Source organism: Equus asinus, chromosome 22 (genome assembly GCF_041296235.1).
Source record: "Equus asinus isolate D_3611 breed Donkey chromosome 22, EquAss-T2T_v2, whole genome shotgun sequence".
In the NCBI taxonomy this organism is placed as follows: Eukaryota; Metazoa; Chordata; class Mammalia; order Perissodactyla; family Equidae; genus Equus; species Equus asinus.
The window spans coordinates 63462069-63488675 of NC_091811.1; the positions used below are offsets into that span (position 1 = coordinate 63462069).

General features: G+C 41.5%; 1 protein-coding gene and 1 long non-coding RNA gene across 3 annotated transcripts in view; one reads left to right on the plus strand and one right to left on the minus strand.

Annotated features, from left to right (window-relative positions):
- Positions 1-26607, minus strand: part of PPM1H (protein phosphatase, Mg2+/Mn2+ dependent 1H) — a 230819-nt gene that overhangs the window by 202847 nt on the left and 1365 nt on the right. The gene's annotated exons all lie outside the window — the stretch shown is intronic.
- LOC106843773 (uncharacterized) overlaps positions 890-26607 on the plus strand; it is a 120932-nt gene continuing 95214 nt past the window's right edge. Inside the window, exon 1 of the long non-coding RNA XR_011497109.1 lies at positions 890-26584. This is a non-coding gene — a long non-coding RNA (uncharacterized lncRNA). The remainder of the gene's footprint in view (positions 26585-26607) is intronic.

The window sequence follows — 26607 nt, forward strand, 5'->3', positions numbered from 1 at the left end:
TCAGATGAGGGAAACAATAGAAAGAATAAACAAATGGGACTTCATCAGACTAAAGAGCTTCTTTAAGGCAAGGGAAAACAGGATTGAAACAAAAATACAGCTCACTAATTGGGAAAAAATATTTACAAGCTACTTATCTGACAAAGGGTTAATCTCCATAATATACAAAGAACTCACATGGCTTAACAACAAAAAAACAAACAACCCGATCAAAAAATGGGTAGAGGACATGAACAGACATTTCTCCAAAGAAGATATAAGTATGGCCAATAGACACATGAAAAGATGCTCATCATCACTAATCATGAGGGAAATGCAAATCAAAACTACACTAAGATATCAACTTATACCCGTTAGATTGGCAAAAACATCCAAAACCAAGAGTGACAAGTGTTGGAGAGGTTGTGGAGAAAAAGGAACCCTCATACACTGTTGGTTGGAATGCAAACTAGTGCAGCCACTATGGAAAACAGTATGGAGATTTCTCAAAAAGTTAAAAATAGAAATACCGTATGACCCAGCCATCCCACTACTGGGTATCTATCCTAAGAACCTGAAATCAGCAATCCCAAGAGTCCCATGCATGCCTATGTTCATCGCAGCATTATTTACCACAGCCAAGATGTGGAACCAACCTAAGTGCCCAGAAACTGATGATTGGATAAAGCAGATATGGTATATATACACAATGGAATACTACTCAGCCATAAAAAAGGACCAAATTGTTCCATTCGCATCAACATGGATGGACCTTGAGGGTATTATGTTAAGCGAAATAAGCCAGACAGAGAAAGACGAACTCTATATGACTCCACTTATAGGTGGAAGTTAACATACAGACAAGGAGAACTGATCGGTGGTTACCAGGGAAAAGTGGGGGTGGGGGGAGGGCACAAAGGGTGAAGTGGTGTGCCCACAACATGACTAACAATAATGTACAACTGAAACCTCACAAGGTTGTAATCTATCATAATCTTAATTAAAAAAAATAAAAAAGGGGGCCTGACCAGATGACCAGTGGCCTGGATATGATTAAAATAGAGATGACCAAAAATCAATTGGTTGGTAACTTGACCCCATCATCTCAGCAGGTCAGACTGTTTTTCTGGTTCTGATAAGGTTTCTGTAATTGTGGAATTCTACCCCTGTATTATCGGATCCCCAGGAAAGTATCCAAATGTGTCTTGCTGTAACACTAGACGTTATCAAAATCTATGCTGCTACAACCCTCGGAAAGTAAACAAACAAGTTTAAGAACAATAAATGAACTCCCATGGCACTGGCATTTTAGAAGATGTTTAAGTGAGTTATACACTCCATAATCGCTAGATCTTTGTGTGCTGTTTATAGTGTTTGGAGGATTCAAAACAATCACGACTAGAGTTTAAATTGTCAAAAGAAACGCAAGCATATGATGACGTTTGAGTAGATTGAAGAACTGTTAAAGAAATTGACTTTTAAAGTTTGATTTTAGACAAATTTAATAGTTTGAGCATCAGAGTACACATACATAGCAGAAGGCGTTTCTCTCCATGGACAAAAACCCCTTGGACAGTCAAGAATATAAGAGGCGGTCACCAAAAGAATGTTCACAGGGTGCGAACTGTTATTTCTCTTCAGGAAAGACTACTGAGAAATACAGCAGACCACTTCTTCCACCACAATGACCCCAAGGGAAGCAAAAGATGAAGGCAACAAAGAAGATGATATGAGGAAGAAATGCTACACAGCTGAGAAGAGCTCTTCCTCCCCAGTCTGTCTATTAAAAGTAGGACATGGGAATAATTGGAAATTACACAGACGCCAGCGTCAGCTTCTGGTGTGAATGTAATCAGACATGTATAGCCTAACAATACATTCCTTCTCTTTCAGCTTTGAAAGAAAATGAATCTGAAATGATTAGGAATGCTAATGTGTCTAGAGCAATTAGTACAACAGTGAAGTCTTAGACGAGGAAGAGGGTGAGAATGGAGCTGAGGAAGCTCTTTAGTTTCCACTGACCCATTTCTCCCTGAAGAAGGGGTTCAACCAAAACAGATCACCCCCAAATCCTGGGGTCTCTGCACCCTTGGCAACAACTCTCCTTACAAATGTAATGTTTTTCCTTTGAAAGGCTGGGTATTATTCTTTCTAGAACACTCTCTCTCCTGCCCCTTCCCTTACCTTAGACACGCCATCTGAACGCTCGCTAATGGGAGAAAGTCTAGAATGAGAAGGGCGTCCAGGGAGTCACACACGGGCCAGGCACCACGTGGGGAAACATCCACCGTCATCTCGTTTCATCACCAGGAGTCTTGGGAGCTGGATAACATCATCCTAGTTTACACGGAGAAACTGGAAATCGGAGGAAATTGTCCAAGGTCGTCAGAGCAACTGTGTGTCCAGGTCTGCTGCCAAGGCCTGCACACTCTTCCATTGTCCTGTGTCCTTTGTCCTCTGGTTCTCTGCCCCATTCTGGGTACTGAGCCTGCCTGTCAACAGTTCTTTCTCAAATTGCTAAGTCAAAAACCTTGACTCTGAAACCCAAAAGCTTTATAACTAAGCCTCTGGTCTAATTCTCCTTTGTTTATCTGATGAATATTTCTCACATAAGGGACTATGTCACCCCAGCCTGGATCTCAATAGCTCCCCGGGTGACCTGGAAAATTTGAATGCATACCTGAATTAAGAAAGGGCACAAATACTCTGTTTCCTACCAGCCAGACAGTGTGAGGAGGTCTCATACAAGCCTGCCCTTCAGCTTCGGGTCTGGAAAAGGGTGTCTCGCAACACCCAGCTCCCAGCAGCCGGCAGAGAGAGTGCCCCCTCTCCACAACTGTCCTCGCAACGCTCCCTCTACTTCCAGTCCTGACAGGGCGTAATGACTTTAACACGAGTCTCTGAAGCTATTAGGGCAACATTAATCAAGATCATTTTTAAAAGCTCGTGACGGAAGAGAAATTAACATTCCATTTATTTTAAAATATAGTGCACAAGAGAAAAAACGTGCTGAGGACAAGTAGAGGACAATCCACTTATTGATTTGCTTACGATCGCAATCATGCATACATAACAAGTCATCAGGAATTGAATTTGCTTATTTTTATTTCATTTTAAAAAGCTTATCTGAAAAGGGAAGAAAAGCATATTTCTACTAACCAAAAGTTATTTACCACCTGCCTTCTGAATGTATGCAAGTGGAGGAAAACAATCGAGAATGCCATATAAGGTTGAATAGGCTGTCCACTGCATAAATATGCTGGCTGAGGGGCCAAGATGTGCATCATAGCAGGGGCTACATGCCCCTAGAGGAACAGATTCCTGTTTAAAATTAATACAGAGGTACTACGTAGCCAGGAATGGCTACGTCCGTCATTCATGAGGCACACTGCCAAATGAAAACATGGGATTCCCTATTCCAAAGTTCTAAGAATTTCAAGAAGGCAATGGCAGAGCATTTATCCAAGCACAGGACCCTTCAAAGTGCACAAGTTGCTCATCATGGAGCCAGACCTGCAAAGGGCTAGCGATGGCCCTGCTCAAAATCTACAACAGAGGAAAAGACTCTCCAAACGGGCTTGCTTTGCTTTTACTCAGACTAAACAAGGATAATTACAAGCAAAACTTTGAGAAATATCCTCTTTCACTCCCACACTCCCCAAAGAAGTTAACCTCATGAAACAGGAGCCAATTTGAAAAAAATATTTGATTCTTGTTCTTAGGCAAAAAAAAAAAAAAGTATAGCTTCTATGACACAGAACAAGAAAGAACAAAAAAATTAATGCAATTGCTGAAATAAAACCCTTCATTTTCAGAAGTTAAAAGCAAATACTACAAAAAACTAAATTAGTACCATAGGGAATAACCTTGAGAAACCATCCCAGAACATAGAAAAGATGAAGGAAGTAACAAAAAAGATAAAGGCTCACATACAAATGGCAGGGAATCGTGGCAATCTACCCCTGGAATACAAGGCTTTCTCTCTAAATGATGGTTATTATAACGTCGCATTTTGCGAGGGGGCATAAATGTACTTTAATCGTACATAAGAAAGCAGAGCCAATAGGGCAAAATCGATAATAAAAAGTACAAGGTAAGAAAATGTCCCAGAGTTTAAAAGTCCCAAGATTGAGAATGCTAAGGAAATCAAGGCAGAATTCATGCCAAACCTTGAAAACTTCCTAAATTGAAAGAATACTATAAACATCCCAGCCCAGACACTTGGCCTTGTTTTTTTCTCTGCTGCTACAATAAACACCTCAAGATCACGACCCACCAACTTTATACGCAGCTCTAAACTTGTCATTGGGTCCCTTGTTATTGTGGCAGAGGGAGAGCTGACACAGACAGAAGAGGGGACAATGGGCCACAGAGGCAGAGGCTGGAGTGATGCAACCACAAGCCAAGGAATGCCAGCGGCCAGCTGAAGCAGCTGGAAGAGGCAGAGAACGATCTCTCCTAAGAGCGTTCAGAGGGAGTGTGGCCCTGCCGACACCTTGATTTCAGGAGTCTGGCCTCCAGAACTGCGGGAGAATAAATTTCTCTTGTTTAAAGCCACCCAGTTTGTGGTAAATTTTCACAGCAGCCCTGGGTAACAAGTACCGTCATGCGCCACATAACGTTTCAGTCGATGACAAACTGTGTATAGGATGATGGTCCCATAAGATTAGCACCTTACAGCCTAGGTGTGTAGTAGGTGACACCAGCTGGGTTTGTGTAAGTGCGTTCGCATCACAATGAAACCGCCTAACGATGCATTTCTCAGAACGCATCCTTGTTGTTATGCGACACGTGACTACACAGTAGGCATTACCTAACAAACGTTAACCATGCACAATAAAGCTCCAACACACTGCACCCCTGGCTCGGGAGTCTCAGCCAAGCAGAGGACGCAGAACTGACCCACATGCTGATTAAACTGGAGTGGACAAGCGCCAAGCCAGAGCGGTGACCAGGAGGAACCGGGATCTGCAGCCAGACGCAGGAACTCCTGGCCAGCTGGCTTCCCAGGGCTGCCCCAGCTACTTCTTGACCCTTATAGTAATGCACCCTTGGTTCTAGGCAAGTAAACTTCTTTGGAACTGAAGGGGAGCAGAGTTTGCCACCCCAAAATATACCTCTTTGGCATATTATTAGGAGCTGGTTATTTGTAAGAAACAGCAGACACAGGAGGAACTCTGAAAACCGAGTAGAAGTTACCCGGTCATAAGAGATGTTTATAAGGGAAATCCCATTTGTAAGGGCATCTCCCTCTCTGTACCAGAAGGAGGATGAATAAATCTTTAGAAACTCTTATCAATGGAGAAGGCAGAGACTTAAATTTTATAACAACCATACCTTTGTTTACCGTGCTTTGCCTGGTCACCTCCCATAACTGCCCCCACCCCAATATTATCTTCATTTGTCTTTAGCTGAAAAAGGTATTTAAGGTGAGAGCTTGGGCCATTTCTGGGAGTTATTCAGTTTTCCTGGGTCTCTCCCATGTATCCAGGAGGTATACGTGTTATTAAACTTCTGTTTTTCTCCTGTTACCCTGTGTTTTATGACGAGAGGGTGGGTCTCAGCCGAGAACCTAGAAGGGTAGAGGGACAACGATTCTTCCTCCCCACAGCAGCCCCTTCTTTCATGACTGGGAGTCTTACTGCACTTAGATGTCAGGCCTACACCAGGATGGGGAACAGCACAGTAAACAAAACAGACACAGACTTCGCCCTGAAGGAGCTTCCAGTGAGAGCAGAGGATGTATTAAACAAGGAGGTACAAGCAGCTATGCACCATGTTTTCTTTTCCCCATGTCTGTTTCATCCTCATGAGCACCCTGTGAGTTACCACTAAGCCCTGGCTCACAGATTGGAAGCTGCCATAAGTGTCAGCCAGAAGGAGCTGATTTGGGATTGGAACTCGGGCCAACGGACCATGGAGCCCATTCCTGTCAGGACCACCCTGCACTGGCTCCTCTGCCTGGCCTCCATGACCTGTGATTGTAAAAGGGAGCCACTGCTGACTCAACCAATTTCTCAGGCCAAAAACTCTGGAATCATCCTTGATGCCTCTTTCCTCCCAACAATATTACATGGTGTGAAACTACACTCGTTTGCCAAACTTTTAAACCCTACCATGTACAACTTCTCCTTATTCTCCCAAAAGGTAACTTTTAATTTAACAAGTTTCTTAATCAAACGTAGCATTCAAAATCTCTGTTAATCTTTTTTCTTTGTGAGGAATATTGACCCTGAGCCAACATCTGTGCCAATCTTCCTCTACTTTATGTGGGATGCTGCCACAGCATGGCCTGACGATCAGTGCTAGGTCCGCACCCACGATCCAAACCTGCGAACCCCAGGCCACCCAGGCGGAGAGAACGAACTTAACCATTACCCCACCAGACCAGCACCCTCCATTAATTTTTTTTGGGTAAGATATTATATTTCCAGGAAATGTGTTTGTTATCATGTACAGTTCCTTTACTGACCATAGCTCCCTAAGGGTGCTATTCCGCATTACTTCACAAGTCTGTTTGGAGTTCTCACTGTGTGCGAGGCCCTTCATCCTCCGGCCCTGGCTCCTCTCCAGCTTCATCTGGCAACCCTTGGTTTACTGACTTTTAGGCCTTGGCACAGAGGTCTCCACTTCAAGGGAATGCCTTGGCTAATCCCCGCTAATCCCCACTCATCCTCGGGCTCAGCCTGACTCCCGGCTCTGCAAGGGCAGGACAATGCCTTTCTTCTCTATAGGATTCCCAACATCCATCACATTACCTGGCACAGAGGAGGTGTCCAACACCTCTCAGCTGAACACACGTCACCTCCCCAAGAAAACTTCCCAACACCACAACTCAGGGTTTGTAGACCTCCCCTCCTGTCCTTAACACCCAAGCTGCCCGCTATGGAGCAAGCAGCTGGAACTTTAATTTCTGTTTATCTCCTCCGCTAGATTAAGTTCTTGAACGCCCAGGTTTTATCTTGGTTACCATTAAATCCCAAAGTTTTCCACAGCACCTGGCAACATTTGTTGACTATCCATCTTAAACCTCTGAGTAACTCACCTGTTTCCCTTTTTCAATAAAAAAGGAAAAGGTGACACCTATTTCATAATACTCTCAGCAAGCCTGTAATGCCACAGAATGGTGATTAAAGGCCTCTAATTAGAAATGCAGGTACCACAGTGAAACTCACCTAATAAGTAGACAACTCATTCAGTTACTGGAGAATTATTTCTTCACAGGCCCAATTTACTGCCTAAGACAATAAGAACATCTAGAACCACTTTCATACCCCAGGCAACTATTAATTTTCCAAATACTGACAAAATTTGCAAAAGAGCATCAGTAAGGATGGGCTATCTTATGCTGCGGTAACAAAGGTTTATTTCTCAGACACTCTGCATGTCCATTTCAGTTTGGCTCCACGTCTCCTCATCAGGGAAGACAGAGCCTCCACCAGCTAGAGGGTCATCAGTTGGTGAGGAATGGAGGACGGTGAACAGCCATGTGCCCAGGAGGAGTAACTGGTGAACTGCATTAGTGACCGCCAGAGGAGGTTTGGCAGCAGTATAAACATTCTACAAGAATAGCTAACTTTCTTCCCATGGCATCCCAAAAGGTAACTCTGAATCAATACACACACTCAATGTTTCGCTTTAACAAAGCTAACAAGACAAATGCAGGTTATTCCTCATTAGACGGCAATTCACCAAAAAACAAAGAATTCACCCGAATGTAATTGAACAAGAAGAGAACACATCTATGTTCCCAGAACACCTATGTAACGATTTTATTAACAGACAGTGTAGCTCTAGAACTAAAAGCAGATTTGTTCCCCAGCTGTTCAGAGGTACTGACACAGTGAGGTCTCAGCGTTACCAACTGCTTCCACCTGGCACTGTCAAAAACCATTAGCTCGTGAATGACACGCGGGCATCGAGCATCCACCACGTCCTTTACAACTTCTATAACTTACACTCACATTTCAAAAAATTTAAATTCAGACTCGTGCAAAGCATTCGATACAGGCCGGCCCAGTGAAGGGATGATCACAGCAGAGGGGACCATGTGAAGGGCTCAGGAGAGACGCAAGGCTGATGACAAATTCAAGTTCCCAGAAAGTGGTAAGGATAAAACGGTTAATGGAGAGGATGAAGAGACAGTGCGGAGAGGTCTGGAGAATACTGGGACACCAGTATTCAAGGGAGATTTCTGACAAGAAAAGGGAGCATGGTTAGAAAATTAGAAAAATGACCAGAAGGAAGGAGTGTCCAGAAGTTAAGAGATGACAGAGTTCACAGACTAGAGAGTGAGCAGCAACGATTACTGCTCCAGTGAGGATGCAGAAGATGAACAAATTTTTTAAGTGACCATTTGAACCTAAAAAGTCACTGGTGACCTGTGGTGAGCATCGTCCTAATAGCACTGAAGTGGAAGTAGTGCATGGAGACCCCTCACTGTCCTGCAGCGCATCCCACTCTCACCCTTCTGTGCACCCACACGCGCTCTCCTCTCCAGCCCGAACACTGGCTGGCTGCCTTCTTTAAGTTCCACCCCAGCCTCATCCCCTGTGGGAAGCCTTCTCTGATGGCCCCAGCCTAGGCTCTGTGCTCCCCATGATGCCCTGTGCTGCACCTCGATCATGACCCCCATCCCACTCCACTGCAGGGGCTTGTTCAGTTGGACGGGTCTCCCACTAGACAACTTGGGGGAAGAGACGTCTCTTATTTGTCTTGGTGTCCCTGGCGCCCAGAAGAGTTCTTGGCACAGAGTAGGCAGTCCATATATGTTTCTGTAAGGAAGTAAAGGTGTTACCAAAAGAGAGCGATGGGATGTTCAGTAACTTGAAGGGGTGATGCAGACTAGAAGAGGGGATAGGCTGTTTGATCCAACGGCAATGACGTGGCACAGCTACAAAGGGGGAGGCAATGAAGAGGCAAAGGCTCAAGATGCTTGGATAACAAATGAAGGAAACGGGAGTCAGGGCACAAACGTGTGTGTGTGTGTGTGTTATGTAAGAAGTGAGGGGAGGGTAACATTTCCGGCAGAACATTTCTCCGGCTGAGACAGCAGGGAATAAAAAGGACGATGTTAAAGACACCCAACATGGATTGGAAGAGGAGCCTTGCTGGACAGAGATGCGTATGGTGGGATGGTAAGGCCCTCTGCCAACACAAAGTGGGCAGGAGTGGGACTCATGGCCTGAGGAAAGGAACAAAGGTCAGCAAAGCCACCTTGGAGACCGGTAAGGAATCCACTGCAAACGAGCTGGTAACTGAAACATTGCAACCTCTTTACTCTTTACATATCTAATCAGTCCTACTCCTGTCAATCCTTCTTTCAAATTTCCCCTTAACCTGTGCTTCCTTTCCAGTCGAGGACTCTTATTGGTTTATGCAATTAGTTTCATGCCTAGACGATTACAAATGGATTATGAAATGGATTTCATAGTCAGGGAAGTTTAGGAAGCAATGAATACTCTCCCTCAGCTTGGAGTTTTGAAATTCACCACAGTGTACCAAAAGCTTTAAGAAATCCCGTAAAGAAATCTTCTTAATTCTAACCCAGCATGGTTGCAGGGGTTTTTCTCAAGTGGCATCTATCAAATTTATAACAGAAAACCTGTTTTTCCACTGCAGGTTCCATTCACAGATGTATGCTGCAAACTACCACCATGCATTAGTCAGGACGGGCTAGGATATGCTGTGGTAACAAACACCCCACAGGAGCTTGCTGTATTACAGCTGTGCACGAAATACCTCCCCTGCTAAGCTGTGAATTTCCTGAAGATAGGGAATGCATTTTTTTCAAGCTCGAGAGCCTTATATTCAGTGGGGGTTTAATAAATGTTAACTGACTGAAAACTGAATTAATGTTTTCTAGCAACCTAGCTGAAACAGTCTGTTTTACTCACATCCAGTGTAAATTATTAAAAATGGGCATTGTTGATCATAGATTATTAAAAGTATGCTTATTAAAGAAAATAATCAAACTGTGTAGTTTACTAACAGTACAATCTAATCATTCATTTTGCTTTTGGTGTCTGTTCTGTGACATTCTCCAAAAAGCTTGAATGCCACATGGAATGGAATGGAAGTGGCTCAATCTTCAATTTGTAAGTGCCTAGTCAATTATATTTACGGAATAACTAAATTACTTAGTTTCTTACAAAGCTGCAAAAAAATGAGGTAAGTTATTGCTTTGAGATATAGTGAAAATAAATATAGCTCAAGAAAGAAAATGTAATTTAAGTTCAAAACTAAGGGAACATGTTTTTCGGTGAGAAAAAATTAATGGAGCACAATTTTAAATAGATCCTATTTAAATCAGAAAAACCCTACTACAGAATGGAAGCTCGAGCAGTTCTGGTATGAGCAAAGATACTGAAGAGTCAAATAGATCAATTCTAGAAGGATATCAAGAAGCACATGAAGGAGGAAGCTGATGTAGGCTGAGTCCCAACCACTCATCCTTAGCCACTTACCCTTGATGACCTTCAAGGGGTCATTGATGCTACTAGCTGCCGGTCACTTAACATTTGAAAAGAACATACCACTAGTTATCCTCCACTTTAGAAAATGTAGGGTACTATTAAGTTCAACTCACAAAGAACCAATACTGATTAACAGAACTATTCTTGACATTGTGAAAATACGTCCTGCAGTGGCGTATTTTAAGTAGCAAGCTTCCTGGTACTTTTAAAATATAATTTGACTTACATTAATTTTCAAAACCAAATCTCCAGCAAGACACTATGTATTTCACTCAGGTCAGAGATGCTGAGAAGACTGATACCGTGGCTACAGGACCTCGTGTAAGTACAAGGTATTGATTAAAATTACATCAAGTACAGCTGCTTTCCACAGCAATTTAAGTGCCAAAGCAGAGGACATCAGCTCTGCACCATGCGACAGCACAATTCCGAGCATCAGAGATGTCCTCAGGTCACCCGCCCTCGGGCAACGAGGGGCTAAGAGCGGGACTGAATTCAAAACTAGTTGTGATCTTCATTCCTTTTTTCCTAGAAGGATCATTTGGAGGTTTCAACCAATTTCACATTTTTTTTTCAACTTTTCATAGACCCTATTTGGACATCTACATACTACAAATTATAGTTTGGCTAAAACAGAACCATGCCTCAAAAAAGGACATCCCAGAGTGGAACCAACAGGAACCAATTATGGTGGAATCATCACCACCATAATTTTACCTGCTTCATGATAGAATTTTGAAGCATTTCTCCTTCTAGACAAAGACTTCAAGTCATGACTCTTCTGGACAGATACAGTAACTGCATCATTACTCTAAAAGAATTAGAGGGAAAAAAGCTAAATTTTTAGTCCCTTTTAATCCACGACAGGCTGTTTATTTGAAAGTTTATTTTTATTTTGTTTTTTTCTAGAAACAATGTTACAACCTGCGCAGCACAGGGTTGGGGAGGCAAGCCCATCCTCCAGGGAAGAGCAGAGTCACCACGACACCCTCCTTGGTCCACCAGGCTCTTAGATTTAGAAGTTTGCATCATTAAATCGTATGCAATTAGGTTTTCAATTAACTTCCACCTTTTGCTAAAAATGTATATTCAGCCAACAGATCCTTCAGAGATTTTATTTAAGATAAATAAGGCAAATCAAAAAGCATTAATTTTTATGAACTGTATACAAGTATCCTACTTAAAAGTCAGTAGAAATTAACTATCAGTACACAACTTCGGTTGCGCTACTTGCTCCCTCAGCCCCTCACAGGTGGAGAGGACTGACTCAGTGACCTAACTTTATAAAGAGGCCAACTGAGGACTGAAAAAGTGAGCCAGCTGGCTGAAGCCACACCTGGTTAGAAGAGCCGAGACAACCTCAAGCTGCTTCTTTGAGGTCCTAACCTTCTGCCCACACAGTGCCACTCCTCTGTGACACTATGCCTAGGTTTTAACCTTTTCATGAATTTATCTTCCCAACAAGAGAGTAAACCTCGTAAGGTTAAAACTGCTCTATCTTTTGCCCCGTAGCTCACGTGAAGTCTACAGTAAATGCATGATCCCGATACAAAGAAAACCAGTGCAATATGACTACTAAATAAGCCCAGAATTGCTATAAACCTAGAATCCTCAGAGATTTGGACTGTAGCCCTAACTCTAGTGAATTCTGGTCCCTATCGTTTTTACTATTATCTGTTAAAAATGGATAACACTAACCCCCCTCAATTGTCTAATGGTCTCAAACAACCCTCCCCATATGGAAGAAGACCACAGGGGATGTGCGAGAGTGTGCTCTGCAATCAGTACAGACATTCGTGTCAGAAGTGGAGGAACTACACTCCACTGTAACTTTTTAAAAGTGGTCTAAGGTTGGGGCTGGCCCCATGGCCGAGTGGTTTAAGTTCGTGCGCTCTGCTGCAGGCAGCCCAGTGTTTCGTTGGTTTGAATCCTGGGCGCGGACATGGCACTGCTCATCAAACCACGCTGAGGCAGCGTCCCACATGCCACAACTAGAAGGACCCACTATGAGGAATATACAACTATATACCCGGGGGCTTTGGGGAGAAAAAGGAAAAAAATTAAATCTTTTTTTTAAAAAAAAAAAGTGGTCTAAGGTTTTCTATCCGTAAAATACAGTTCAAAAAATAAGACAGAAGGTTATGCTAACTCTTTAGACTCCGCACCAGCAGTTCTCCAAGCATGGCTGGGAAGCCCTGGGGGTCACCTTTCAAGGGACACATGAGGTCAAACTATTTCCCCCATAATGCAACAGTGCGCTTCCCCCTTCATCTCATTCTCTTGTATGAGTGGAGTTTTCCTGCGAGTGTGACAGTGTCACGGTAAATGCAGAAGCAGGTAACAACCCAGCTGTCTTCTATTAAGCCAGACACTCAAGAGATTTGCAAATATATAACGATGCCACTCTTCTTACTAAATTGGTTTTTGTTTTGGAGAATATGGTTATTTTTCATTAAAAAGTGTTTACATTTCTTTTTAAATGAATTTATAAATATTTTTTAAGTTTCTCAGTTTTAATTTCCAGTACAGTAAATATCATGTATACATATAGCTGACAAAAATGAAAGCTCTTCAGGGTCAACTTGAGAAGCAATACCATTATAGGAGTAGAAATTAATTAATGAAATTAAATTTTAGTACAGAATTTCTTTATTCTAATTGGTTCATATCTACATGCACATGATTTTAAAGAAGAAGATATTAGCTTGGGGTTGGACAGAGAGGGAAATAGGTCAATTACCTTGGATGACTTGGAGTTTTTTGTATTGAAAGCAAACTGCAAGCTTCAGCATGAATAATCCAATCTCTAGATAAACGAAATCATAGATTGTGCCCAATTCAATAATGCTTTAGCTTGTGCACAGAGAAAGGATTAAAGAGCAGGCGACTTATGAAATACTATGTTAAAAAACTAAAATAACAACAGAAGAAAGAAAATGGGTCAGAGAATAAAAAGCTGACAGGTGCAGAGAAAGGAATGATAGAGTTCAGAAACTTCAGTAGGTTTCTGAACTCAGCATCCACGCAGACACGCTTCGCATTCCCAGCCACTCACTCACATATACCAGGAAATCTACTTTTCCCAGCAGGATCTGTTCTTACTGCTTACCTCCGGCTAAGAGCTGGAAAGCTGAATTATTTTTTCCTATTTCCCCAAAGGACAGACCAGGTGCAGAAAATACCATGCACTGCCTCCAACAAACATTTATTGAGCAATGGGTGTCTGAAGTTTTCAAGTATTGTGATAACCGTTGTATTCCCAGGAGTTGAGCACACAATTCAAAATCAGCCTATAGAACAAGAGTGATCTTTCCTTCATTTGAAATTAAAAGAATCACGTTATGTCCCTACTATTTCAGGTCTACATATCTAAGCATTTGTGGCTATGACTCTATATTAGGTACTGGAGGAATTAAAATACCTATGATAATGCCCATACCCTCAAGATTGTTCACTCAAGGTTAAAACAATTAAATAAAAACAAGAGATGTCACTGACTCTCTCTCAAGTGCATGAGAGCCAGAGCGCCTTTAGCTCTGAAAAGAGAATCATTGGGCAATTCTTTAGAGTCTTAAACTAGGACATTTTTCTAAATAGGACATGAGAAATGAACATTTTTCTAAAATTCAATATTTAATCCTAAGTATTAAAAAAAAGTAATAAAGTTTGTTAAATTAGTAAGCCTGGCTCACCAAACACTACTTTGGTAAGCAAATTTAAAATAATTTTCAAAACAATTTTCAATCTAAACACTGATCTTTTCTAACTAGTAAATAAGGTCACTAGAAATACTGGAAAAGTCCAATTTGACTATTTTTCCCAGAAAAACGTCGCTTTTCAAATTATGGCTTAAAGATTTACCTACAAGGATATTCATCTCAGGATTATTTTTAATAGCAAAAAAATGGTTACCATCAAGAAGAAAAAGTATTTAAAACTACAAATGGAATACAATGCATCTTTTAAAAATGACCAAGTATAGTATTTATTTACATATTAAGATATCACTTAATAGTGCAGCGGAAAGATAATCACTCTCCATTTCAAGTGAAAAAGCTACTACTCAGTATGCAGAACTATCCCATTTTAGAAATAAATGCATGTGTACTTACACACAAATTATCAAAGTTAATTATGAGTGGTAGAATTTATGGATAATTTTTACATTCTTCATAGTACTGATGAGAATTTGAAAGTGCCTACAAAGAAAACATAGCAATTCTGTTATGAGAGAAAAAAAGCGTATCATTTAAAAGAATAACTCCTGTGCTCAGAGGAATCAATGCGTTCCTCAACCTTGGCAGGTTAATGGACATCTGAAGGCGTTTTTAAGTTCTTCTCACCCATAGCCAGTGGATGATAGAAATTTTAACAAAATAAACTTTTGCCCAAGGGTCAAAACTCTCTGCTAGAGAAAATCATACTCTCAGCACGAATTTAATTAAACTTGTAGCTGACAAGCATCAGGCCTCTTAGGCAACTTTGGCACTTCTGAGCCAAGAAAATAAAACTATTAACACATAGCTTTTCAACAAGGGAAAGGACATCGGGGACTCAAGGAAGGTGTTACACATCTGAATCCCAAACAGAATGATCTTGACAGGAATCTGAGCACACCTGGCTGAAAACCCAGGGGTGGGTGCAAAAGCCACACCTGTTGGCAGAGTTTCAACTTGTGATCCAGGCTCCTTAAGGATGCAGGAAGGTAGCCAAAGGAGACCTAAGCCGCTGAAAATAATGAAGGAAAAAAAGCTAATGAAAAATAGATGGTGAGCAATGAGGACTCACACAGGAACTGAAACACAGGTTAATCCTCTGCTTTTGGCTAGAGTGTTCAATGAGATGACCACCATCCTTCCCCTTCCTGCTGACTAGAAGATGTGTCTGGCTAAAGTTACTTTTCAGTGGGCAACTTCATAATTAGTTTATACAGCTTGCTGGACAAAATCTTTACAAGGGACCCATCCAAGAAGAAAATAAAAAGGTCCATGCTGGGGAGAAGGTTGGGAACCAGGACTGGAGGGAACCCACAGCTCCACTGGAGACCAGTGACAGCCCGTGGTGCCTCCAAGGGGGGCCCAGCAGCAGGCAGGCTTCAGGTGGTATGTGCAGTGGGAGACAGCCAGTGTGGCCAGATGACCGGGGGCACGGGGAGAGGAGAGCCAGGGCTTCAACCACAGGCCCATGCAATTTCCATCTGAGCCCCTAGATAGTTTGGAAGATAAACACCAGCTGCTCTAGTCCGAGTTGCCAAATCTTTTCTTCCCATTTGCTGCTGCACTGAATTGCCAGCCCAGCTCCAGACACCTGGTTCTAACGACAGGGCAGCCTGGCCCCGTTGTTAATAACCACAAGGAAGGTGCCAAGAGGCCATCTACTCTGGCTCTGTGGCTTTATTCTGAACCCTACTTATGGGGTAAACGTTGTCCTAAAAGGCTGATAAATTGCTCAGTTTTTCCCAAACATATATTTTAGAGTTCATCCTCACAGGCTACTTATTTGCAACAAAATAGTGTAGCTATTTCCTCTTTTATATTTTAAAAAAACTTCTAATAATTCTTTCTATACTAATATCATTTTGGTTCCCTTCCTCCCCTGATATCCTCTTATGGGCTGTTCATATTCACTGTACCTCAAAATCTGCTTCCTACTAAACATTTATTTTCTATCTTTTATTTTTGCCATCTGTATGTTCTAAACATAATTTGTCAATGTTCACCTTTTCAAAAAGGTAACAGACTATTAGTACACCATAGCGGACCAGTTAAATACAGTAATTCAATAATCCACAGCATTTTTATTAAAAAAAAGTCAATTTATCACTTGAGATTTTTTTCTCTCTCTACTTATACGAAAAAGGTTATATGGGAAAGACACACCATTTTTCAATAGCTTAAATGACTATTTGTCAACACCCTGAAAGGACAGTAGAGTACACAAATCATTTTGGTCCTCTCAGCTCGGCAAAAAATTGGCCTCTCTGTCTGCCCTACAGGCCTGTGATGATTGATGACACTGCCCATCCAGCAAGGTCCATTAGGCCTGACTTGTGCAAACCATTGATGCACACACTCCCCCAGGACAGCCACCACGAGAGCCCACGGGGCCAGGGAGCAGCAAGGGAACATGCTGTGCCGAGTGTGGGCAGCCTTCTCGGCCCCCAAGCGTCACTAACTTGAAAAGTTCCCATTAAAACCTGATTGTGTTTCAGTAACATAAGAACTTAGGTAACAGAACTCCCAAAGTAAATTTTAAAAGGGGCTGGTGCATAAAACCTGACTGATGATTTGAGCTCCATCATTCAGAATTCCTAAGTATGTTTCCTCACTTCTAAGTAGCCATTAATAGTAAAACACATGATCTATTTATTAACTTCGAGAAAACACCACGACATAAAATGTACAGGTTGGATTTAAGACTTACAGGGTTTCCAAAAACATTAAAATACAAAAAAAAAGCACTTCTGAGTTTAGAAAAGATGGTAATTTTGACAAGATCTGGACTCTTATACTTGGGAAATGCACATATCCTAAGAAAGTTAAGTATAATTAAGAAAGCCTATTATACTCAATAGAACTATTTTACAAAGCTTTGAAAAGCATCCTTTTAGACAAAACTTGATGTGTTAATATACCCTTATCCAATTTAAAGCCACCTGGAGATTAGGCCTTATTGGTTTCCTTTGAGTAATAAAGTACCTTACACTCTCTTCTGTGACATTTCGTTTGCGGGGATACGAAGTCTTTTTATTAATGAATAATTTCACACAATGAATGGTCAGGTTCAATGACTCCATGGTGGTCGCCAGGATCCTGGGACCACATGAGATGCTAGAGTAACTCAGGTTCTCTCTGGGACTCATTTTCCTCTTTTATTAACATGGAAAACAGAAGCTTACTTCTAAGTCACACGGCAAGGCCTTGGCAATCCTCCAGAGCCATTTGGCTGTGAGCTGGTGGGAGCACTATTCTCTCTCATAAATAAGGAAGCATAAAGTCCACACAGAGACAAAAATACAGGTAAGCATTTTAATTTTACAGCCATTTAGAGAAAACTAAGTCAGAAATAGTATATCAAAGAAAGCACTACGGATTCACATTCCAGAAGCCCCACTTGATCTGACCACACCAAAAGAAGAGCAATTCAGCAAGTACTTCGATTCTGCTAAGCCTCCTAGTGGACAATACACACTTCAGAAGTAAGGAGAACACAGTGCCATGGTGTCTATTCATCATAAGCCCTTTTCAGGCAACATATTAAGCCTTTACTAGAGCACCCCTCAGACAGTATTGACCTGACTGGCTCCCAGCTGAAATGAGGAGAGACTCAAGTTTTAAACAAACTTCCTACTGATTTCATTAAACAGGAGCAGAGCAAAGAGATGTGTCATTTCTTTCTCCTTTTCAGTTTGACCCCACGTAAAGCTCTCAGTCACATGAATGCTAAGTTACGGAAAGTGTATGGACTGAGGGAGCATTTGCAGGGTGCCAATGCTCTACAAGTTAAACCTGGGGTGCCCTGCGACGTGGATGAGGACCCCACTGTTTCGTGGTTTTCTAAACTGAGGATGTCAAACTACTCAAATCTAATTTTTAATTTACTGTGGAAAATAACTTAATAGCATAAATCCAAGTCATTGGAGTAAAGGAAACATTTAAAGAGAACAAGAATGGATTGGCGGATAGGCGAAGGATTAAGCAGATACGGAGAAACGTGCATTGTAGAATCTAGATGATGCGCGCATGGGTGCTAAGCACATAACGGTTTCAACTTTTCTGAATGTTTGAAAATGTTCATAATAAAGTGCTGGGGGACAATAATTCAAAATTGTAATCACAATACAGTAGACGTAGGGCCCACTAGGGAAAGCCTCAGTCTGGAAGGGCAGACAGTGGTTCTTAACCTAACCCCAGGAATTCACAGAGTCTAAAACAGGAAAGGGCCTTAGGAATCCTACAGGACAGGTAAAACATACGGTTTTATGGTTCTGCGAAAACTTCGAAAAACAGGCAAAATATCACAGCATTTTCAAAACACTAAGAACTGTTCTTTTTTGCTGAGATTTAATGCCTCTGCGCTTCTGGTTTTAAAATATCCTTTATTTCATGACATGTTGGTGACAGTGGATAACAGATTTGGTTTTTTAAGTCCCTGCTTAGCAGTCAAATCTGATCACCTTTGACATCTGATCCTCTTCCTCATCTCCTGCCTTGACCTGCCTTCAGCAAGAAGCCCCCTACCCTTGATGTCTCCTCCCAGTAAGTTCCGATCCACTGACCTCCTCACTCTGCTCATGGGCTATAAATCCCCAGCTGTCTTTGCTGTATTTGGAGCTGAGTCTGCTCTCTCTCCTCTATTACAAGACCCCTATTGCAATAGTCTTGAATAAAGCCTTCCTTACCATTTTAACAAGGATCAGATAATTTTTTCTTTACTCATAACTTTAGACAGCTATGTATAAACATCTTGGGACCTCCAGGTACAGAGAACTTGGCAGCTAATCACAATGCTTTCTGGAAAGAGCTGTTTGCTTCCCTAGTGTGACTTAAAGGCTTTAAATACTGAGATTTGAAATTGCCCAGAAGCATTAAGACATTAAAAACAAAACAAACAGGGCCCCGCCCCAGTGGCCTAGTGGTTAAGTTCACAGGCTCTGCTTCAGTGGCCCAGGTTCAGTTCCTGGGCACAGACCTACACCACTCGTCTGTCAGTGGCCATGCTGTGGTGGAGGCTCACATACAAAAAAGAGAGGAAGATTGGCAATGGATGTTAGCTCATAGCAAATCTTCCTCAGCAAAAACACAACAAAAAACAAAACAAAAAACAAACAACCTCCCATAATGCTAGTCTGTTTTAACCTTAATAGTCCATGATTTCATTTTAATTTAATTTCAAAGAATGACACTGAAGGGGAAGAGACTATGCCATAAAATTTTCTTAAGGATGGTGACTATGTCTTATACTATGGACCCAGCATAAGACCAACACTTGACACATACTAGGAATGAATGATTTCACTGACTGAATGACAGAAGTAATAGAAGAAGATGAATGGTGCTTATTTCCTGAAAGAGGATGGCATAAATTCAAAGGGGGAAAATATCAAATTAAGCAAATCAGAGAAAATTATACAGGCACTTGATTTCTTAATTTCACCAAACATCAAGAATTAAAAGATTTCTTCTTTTAAAAGTAATTTGTCCTTCCTTCTCAAATTCTTCCAAAAAATAGAAGAGGGAACACTGTCAAACTCATTTATGAGGCCAGCATTACGCTGATACCAAAACCAGACAGGGATACCACAGCAAAGAAAATTACAGGCCAATATCCCTGATGAACATAGATGCAACACTCCTCAAACACATATTAGCTAAACAAATTCGACAATACATTAAAAGGATCCTATACCATGATCAAGTGGGATTTATTCCAGGGATGCAAGGATGGTTCAACATACACAAATCAATCAATGTAATACACTACATTAAGAAAATGAAGGATAAAAATCATATGATCATCTCAATAGACGCAGAAAAAGCATTTAACAAAATTCAACATCCATTTATGATAAAAACTCTCAACAAAGTGGGTACAGAGGGAATATATACCTCAACATAGTAAAGGCCATATACGACAAGCCCAGAGCTAATATCATACTCAATGGTGAAAAGCTGAAATCTTTTCCTTTAAGATCAGGAACAAGACAAGGATGCCCAACCTTCACCACTTTTATTCAACATAGTACTGGAAGTGTCAGCCAGAGCAATTAGGGAAGACAAAGAAAGAAAAGCCATCCTGATTAGAAAAGAAAACATAAAAACTGTCACTACTTAGAGATATTGTATGATATTACATATAGAAATTCCTAAAGACTTCACCAAAAAGCTGTTAGAAATAACAAATTCAGTAAAGTTGTAGGATACAAAATCAATATACAAAAGTCAGTTGTGTTTCTATATACTAACAATGAACCAGGAGAAATTAAGAAAACAATCTCATTTACAATTGCACCAAAAAGAATAAAATACCTAGGAATAAATTTAACCAAAGAGGTAAAAGACATGTACAGTGAAAACTGCAAGACGCTGATGAAAGAAATTGAAGATGATACAAAAAGATGGAAAGATATCCAGCATTCACAGATTGGAAGAATTCTGTTAAAATGCCCATACTACCCAAAGCAATATACAGATTCAATGCAAATCCCTACCAAAATTCCAATGACATTTTTCACAGAGACAGAACAAACAATCTGAAAATTTGTACGAAACCACAAAAGACCCTGAAAAGTCAAAGCAATCTTAAGAAGAAAAAAGCTGGAGGCATCATGCTCCCTGATTTCAAACTATACTACAAAGCTATAGTAATCAAAACAGCATGCTATTGACATGAAAACAGACACATAGATCAATGGAACAGAATCGAGAGTCCAGAAATAAACCCACACATATATGGTCAATTAATTTACAACAAAGGAGCCAAGAATATACAATGGAGAAAGGCCAGTTTCTCCAATAAGTTGTGTTGGGAAAACTGGACAGTCACAGGCAAAAGAATGAAACTGGACCACTATCTTACACCATACACAAAACTTAACTTGAAATGAATTAAAGACTTAAATGTAAGACCTAAACCATAAAACTCCTAGAAGAAAACATTGGCAGTAAGCCTCTTGACATTGGTCCTGGTGATGATTTTTTGGATTTAACACCAAAAGCAAAGGCAATAAAAACAAAAACAAACATGTGGGACTACATCAAACCTAAAAGCTTCTGCACAGCAAGGGAGCCATCAACAAATGAAAAGGTAACCTACTGGATGGGAAAAAATATTTGCAAATCCCATCTCTGATAAGAGGTTAATATCCAAAATATATAAAGAACTCATACAATTCAACAGCAAAAAAACAAACAATCTGATTTTTAAAAATGGGCAGAAGATCTGAATAGACATTTTTCCAAAAACATATAGATGGCCAACAGGTACATGAAAAGGTGCTCAACATCACTAATCATCAGGGAAATGCAAATCAAAATCACAATGAGATATCACCTCACACCTGTTATAATGGCTATTATCAAAAAGACAAGAAATAACAAGTGTTGGCAAGGATGTGGACAAAAGGGAACCCTTGTGCACTGTTTGGAATGTAAATTGGTACAGCCACTATGGAAAATGGTATGAAGCTTCCTCAAAAAATTAAAAATAGAACTACCATATGATCCAGCAATTTCACTTCTAGGTATTTATCCAAAGGAAAAGACAATACTAACCCAAAAAGATATCTGCACCCCATGTTCATTGCAGCATTATTTACAACAGCCAAGATATAAAAACAACCTAAGTGCCCATCGATGGATGAATGGATAAAGAAGATGTGGTACATATATAAAACGGAATATTATTCTTCCATAAAAAAAGAAATTCTGCCATTTGTGACGACATGGATGGACCTTGTGGGCATTATGCTAACTGAAATAAGACAGAGAAAGGCAAATACCACATGATCTCACTTATATATGGAAACTTAAAAAACAACAACACCACACACACACACACACACACACACACACACACAAACCCCTCACAGAGAATAGATTGATGGTTGCCAGAGGCAGGGGGCAAATTGGGTGAAGGTGGTCAAAAGGTACAACCTTCTGGTTACAAAATAAATAAGTCTTAGGATGTAATGTACAGCATGGTGACTATAGTTAATAATACTGTATCGCCTCTTTGAAAGTTGCTAAGAGTGAATCTTAAAAGTTCTCATCACAAGAAGAAAAGTTTTGTTTTGTAACTGTGTAGTGATGGGTATGAAGTGGACTTACTGTGGTGATCATTTCGCAATATATACAAACATCAAATCATCACGTTGTACACCTGAAGCTAAAGGCTATACGTCAATTACAGCTCAACACAAAATTGTCTTCGATAATATATTTTTAGAAAACTGCAGTATGCAGTTAGTTTTAAGTTATCAACTTAACTTAGTAACCACAATTAGGAAGCAGTGTGTAGTGGGGCAATATCGGAAATGATGTCTACCTAATGGGCTGACACACAGAATAAACCACCTCTAGGAAAGCATCTGCTTGAAGCATCACTAGTGTTTGAAGGAAGCTGATCTATTTCCCTATGAAAAGTGACAGTCTAGGAGCTCCACCCCAGAGAGGATGACTTATAACATTAAATCTGAAAAATGGAGGCGAGCTTAGCCACCTGCTTTAAAACAGGAAATTAATACCTTGCACAGGTTACCAGAAAAGTAGGTGAAATATTTTAGACTACTTTCGACTTCTGAGTCGTCTGCAAATAAGTGATATGGAGAGCTCTGTTAAATAAGGTCCCCTCCCCTTCTTTTTATCTGTATACAATAAGAAGTGGAGAAGCTCAAGGTTCTCCAGTTCCAAGAATCAAACAGGAAGTTCCCAGGCAGGAGCTCTGTAACAGGTGTAAGATGCCTGGGTGTGCAAGAGGAGATTTGAAGGGGAAAAGAAAGGCCAGGGGATTTCTGAGCTTTGGGGCAAGAGAGAAATAGTGCTCTCTCTGTCATCACCACCACACAGCCAACTAACGCAATTTACTGGTAATTGCTAATTAGTGCCAATGACTAGGAGACAGAACAGCCCACAGATTCCAAAATAAATCTGAACACTTGTGAGCTGTGTGCTGGATTTAAATAGGGTTATTTCATCAAAAATTTCACAATTTTGAACTTTGCATGACACAAAGAACTTGTGTAATGTACATTTAACAGAAACTCTCAAAGTAGCTTTTTTTTGTACCCATGTCCAGGACACTTTTATGAGAAAAGTTCTAGAAGAAAAAATTGTAGAGTCATAGCTATAACCTAAGTAAAATTATGCTATAATTGTTATTTATTCTTTCTTGTACATTTATCACAGATAAAAACTTGACTATGATGCTTTCATACGCAGAGTACTGCCCATTCTCTGCAGCTGTAGTTTCAAGCATAAACTCCATGTCCACTTCTATCTCTAAGACCAACTGACCATCGAGGGGAGAAAGGTTGGGCAAACAGGTTAAAAAGAAAAAGTCAAAATGGGCTTCTAACCCATTAAAAACTGAACTGACTTCCAGGAGCACAGGGGCCAGGTGGATGGTATTTAGACTGAGGGAGAGAAGGAAGCAGCTGCCTTGTGGGGTCTCTGGGCCAGACTGTTCTTCCCATGGGGGCTCTCTGAGCAGATCTAACAGGCTAAGTCAGGGATTTCAAAGCCAAACTAAAAAATAAAACTTGCTAATGCATGTTTTTGGAAAGATTTTAGCCCTGGGGATGTTATCTGTAACTGCAATGCTTTACAACCTAGCATAGAGCCCATAATCAAGTGGTTAAATTTTTCAGCCACAATAGGAAGCGTTTTGAGCAGCCAGGAAATTCCACCCAGCACAATGCCAACAAATATTGAATTAATACATGAGGGTCCTCAATTTCTAGATCCCCAAAACTTACAGGGATTGCTTAATTCTCTAGTTCTCTAACCAAGAGAGTATCTCTTCTTGAAAGGGAATAACAATAAGTGGCAAAAAACAGACCATTTCTCCTTAATTTTTCTACCACCCAAAAGGTCATCAACACTAGAGCTCAACTCTCTTCTAACACCTCAGTCATCAAGTGATGCCAATTATTCCTCCGCAGGAAGGCTGAGAAAGTAGCTCACTTTCTAGAAAGTTAAGCAAAACACTTGTGATTCAGGCCTTGGCTCACTAGCACCCTCTTATCCCGACTCTCTGAGTAATCTTCTTGTCAATTCTATCCCTCTCAGCTACCTTCTAGAACACAGAGAATTCCTCCCCCAGGAGGTCCTGTAGCACAGGGCAGTGTTACTGGTAGCAGCCGGTGATCACAGCCACAGTTTCTACTTGTCTTTCTTTCTCCTTCCCTATTGCAGCCATTTTGATCACTCAGGATGTATTTTTGCAGGAAGATAAACAATAGTTCAAGGTTTGAGGAAGTGATATAGTGCAACATCTGGCAGAAGGAGATGGCAAGACAACGTTAGTGGTTAATCCCGGGTGCAGATGGATGTGCATAATCTAATACGCTGTAAGGGTAGGTGGGGGTTGTGGGCTCTGGAGTCAGACTGCTTGGGTTCAACTACAGGTTAACTAAGGTGGTATGACTGGCAAGTCGAACCGTTCGGCGCTTCTGTATCCTCATCTATAAAAGGGGAATGTTAGTGCCTACCTTGTAGGGTTGTTGTGAGAATCGAATGATATGATACAATCTTGCAAACAGTGTAAGCACTAGCCAGTAAGCACTAACTATGTTAGCTATTACTAGTACTGTGCATACATTTTAGAAGAATGAAGTAATCTATATGTGTTGACTTGGAATAAAGTGCGTGACATAGTGTTTTGTGAAAATGCTAAAGAATAACATCCTTTGGATGAGACTATTTGGGGAAGGAAAAAAAAACCGCATGATACATATTTATAGGTGCATCCAAAGAAGTCTAGAAAGGCAAGCACGCCCCTCCAACACTGAACTGCCGCTACCCCTGGGTGGGGGGGTGGGGAGGCTGGCTTATATTTGTATATAGGTCTTTGCTTGAATTAACAAGCATGTACTGATTTTATAACTAATTTTAAAAACTAAACATTTCACAGTGGCCCTTGTAACCCTCACATCCTGGTCTAGGAAGAGATGACCTTCTTAGAGATAAGCGTGCTGAGGCCCAGCCAGGAGGAGACCCAGCCCTGGAAGTGTAGTCCCTCCCGGATGTCTCATTTCAGGTTCTGTGATGTTCTTTTCGGTCCTTGGCACATCATGTGCCTACCATAAGATCCCAAAATTCTGAAACAGCTTGCTTCTTCCCCCTTTCCTTTCCTTCCTGCTTATCCTCTCAGACTGGAACCCCTGTCCTGGGAAACCCAGTGGAGGGACAACTGGCCCTACACATTCAGGGTTTTGGCAGACACATGGCTCGCCCCCTCCCCCGGCCAACTGGAGGACAGAGTATGCCTCCAAGTTGGTTTTTGTCTTGCAAAGGGTCCAAATGGGCTTTTAAACAACGTTTCTTTTATTTCAGTCAGGAAATGGTGCTTGGGGGGCCAGCCCCTGGCCTAGTGGTTAAGTTGGGCTGGCTTTGCTTTGGACACCAGTTCTGACCCTGGATGGGGACATACACCACTCCTCCACAGTCACGCTGTGGCAATGACCCACATACAAAATAGAGGAAGATTGGCACAGATGTTAGCTCATGGCAAATCTTCCTCAGAAAAAAAAAAAGAAAGGAAAAATAAATAGTGCTTGGTATGTTTTGGCAAGCATTTTTCATCCTGTAGGTCTTTCCTTACACAGGGGTCAATTTCTGCCTTGGCTTTCTCCTGTTACGATGCTGTTTTGTACCTCCCCACCCGCAACGTTCTCTGCCAGGCTTGTCCTTTATTGTGTTAATTTTTATTGTTTTACACCCATCACTCTCACTTCTGTTGCCTCGCTCTCTCTCACACTTCAGCCGTCTATCCCCATTTATACACGTTTTCTATTTCAGCCCGAGAAGAAAAGGTTATAGGATGAAAGGGGAAGGAAAAGAGAATTCGAGATGCTAGGCAGAGCGTCTTCCAAGCCACCTCTCGCACCGGAACCCGGAGCGTCGAGAACCATGCGGGCCCGGGGGTATCCGGGCCACCAAACACGGTCAGCATCTACGCGCCCCGGCGTCAGGAGAGCCCATTGGTTCCCGGCTGAACCAATCAGCGGGCGCGGCTGTGCACGGGGAGGGGAGGGCCGGGATTAGAGAGCGGATGGAGTTAAAGGAAAAGGGGCAGGTGTGCGGGCGCCGGGGGTTCGCGGCCGCTGTTGCGCCCCCAGGGTCATTGTTAACCGCGGGATCTCCTAAACTCCACCTTCCGAGTTTCCCAGTTTCATGAGGCCGAATAGGGGGAGAAACCTTACTTACCCTACCATTCATAAAACAGTCATTAACAGTCAATAAAGGAGGAGCTGTAGAGTGGGGGGAGGCCATTAAAATCCTCCTGTCTCCTTCCCCAGTTCCACTCCAGGTCGTCAACCTAACCCAGTCGCTTCTTGAAATAGTAAATCACCCAGACGCTCGCTTAATCGCCGCAGCTGATTACCAGGACGCTCTCAGGAGACGCCCGGAGTAAGTTTCCCCCTCCCCAAGGA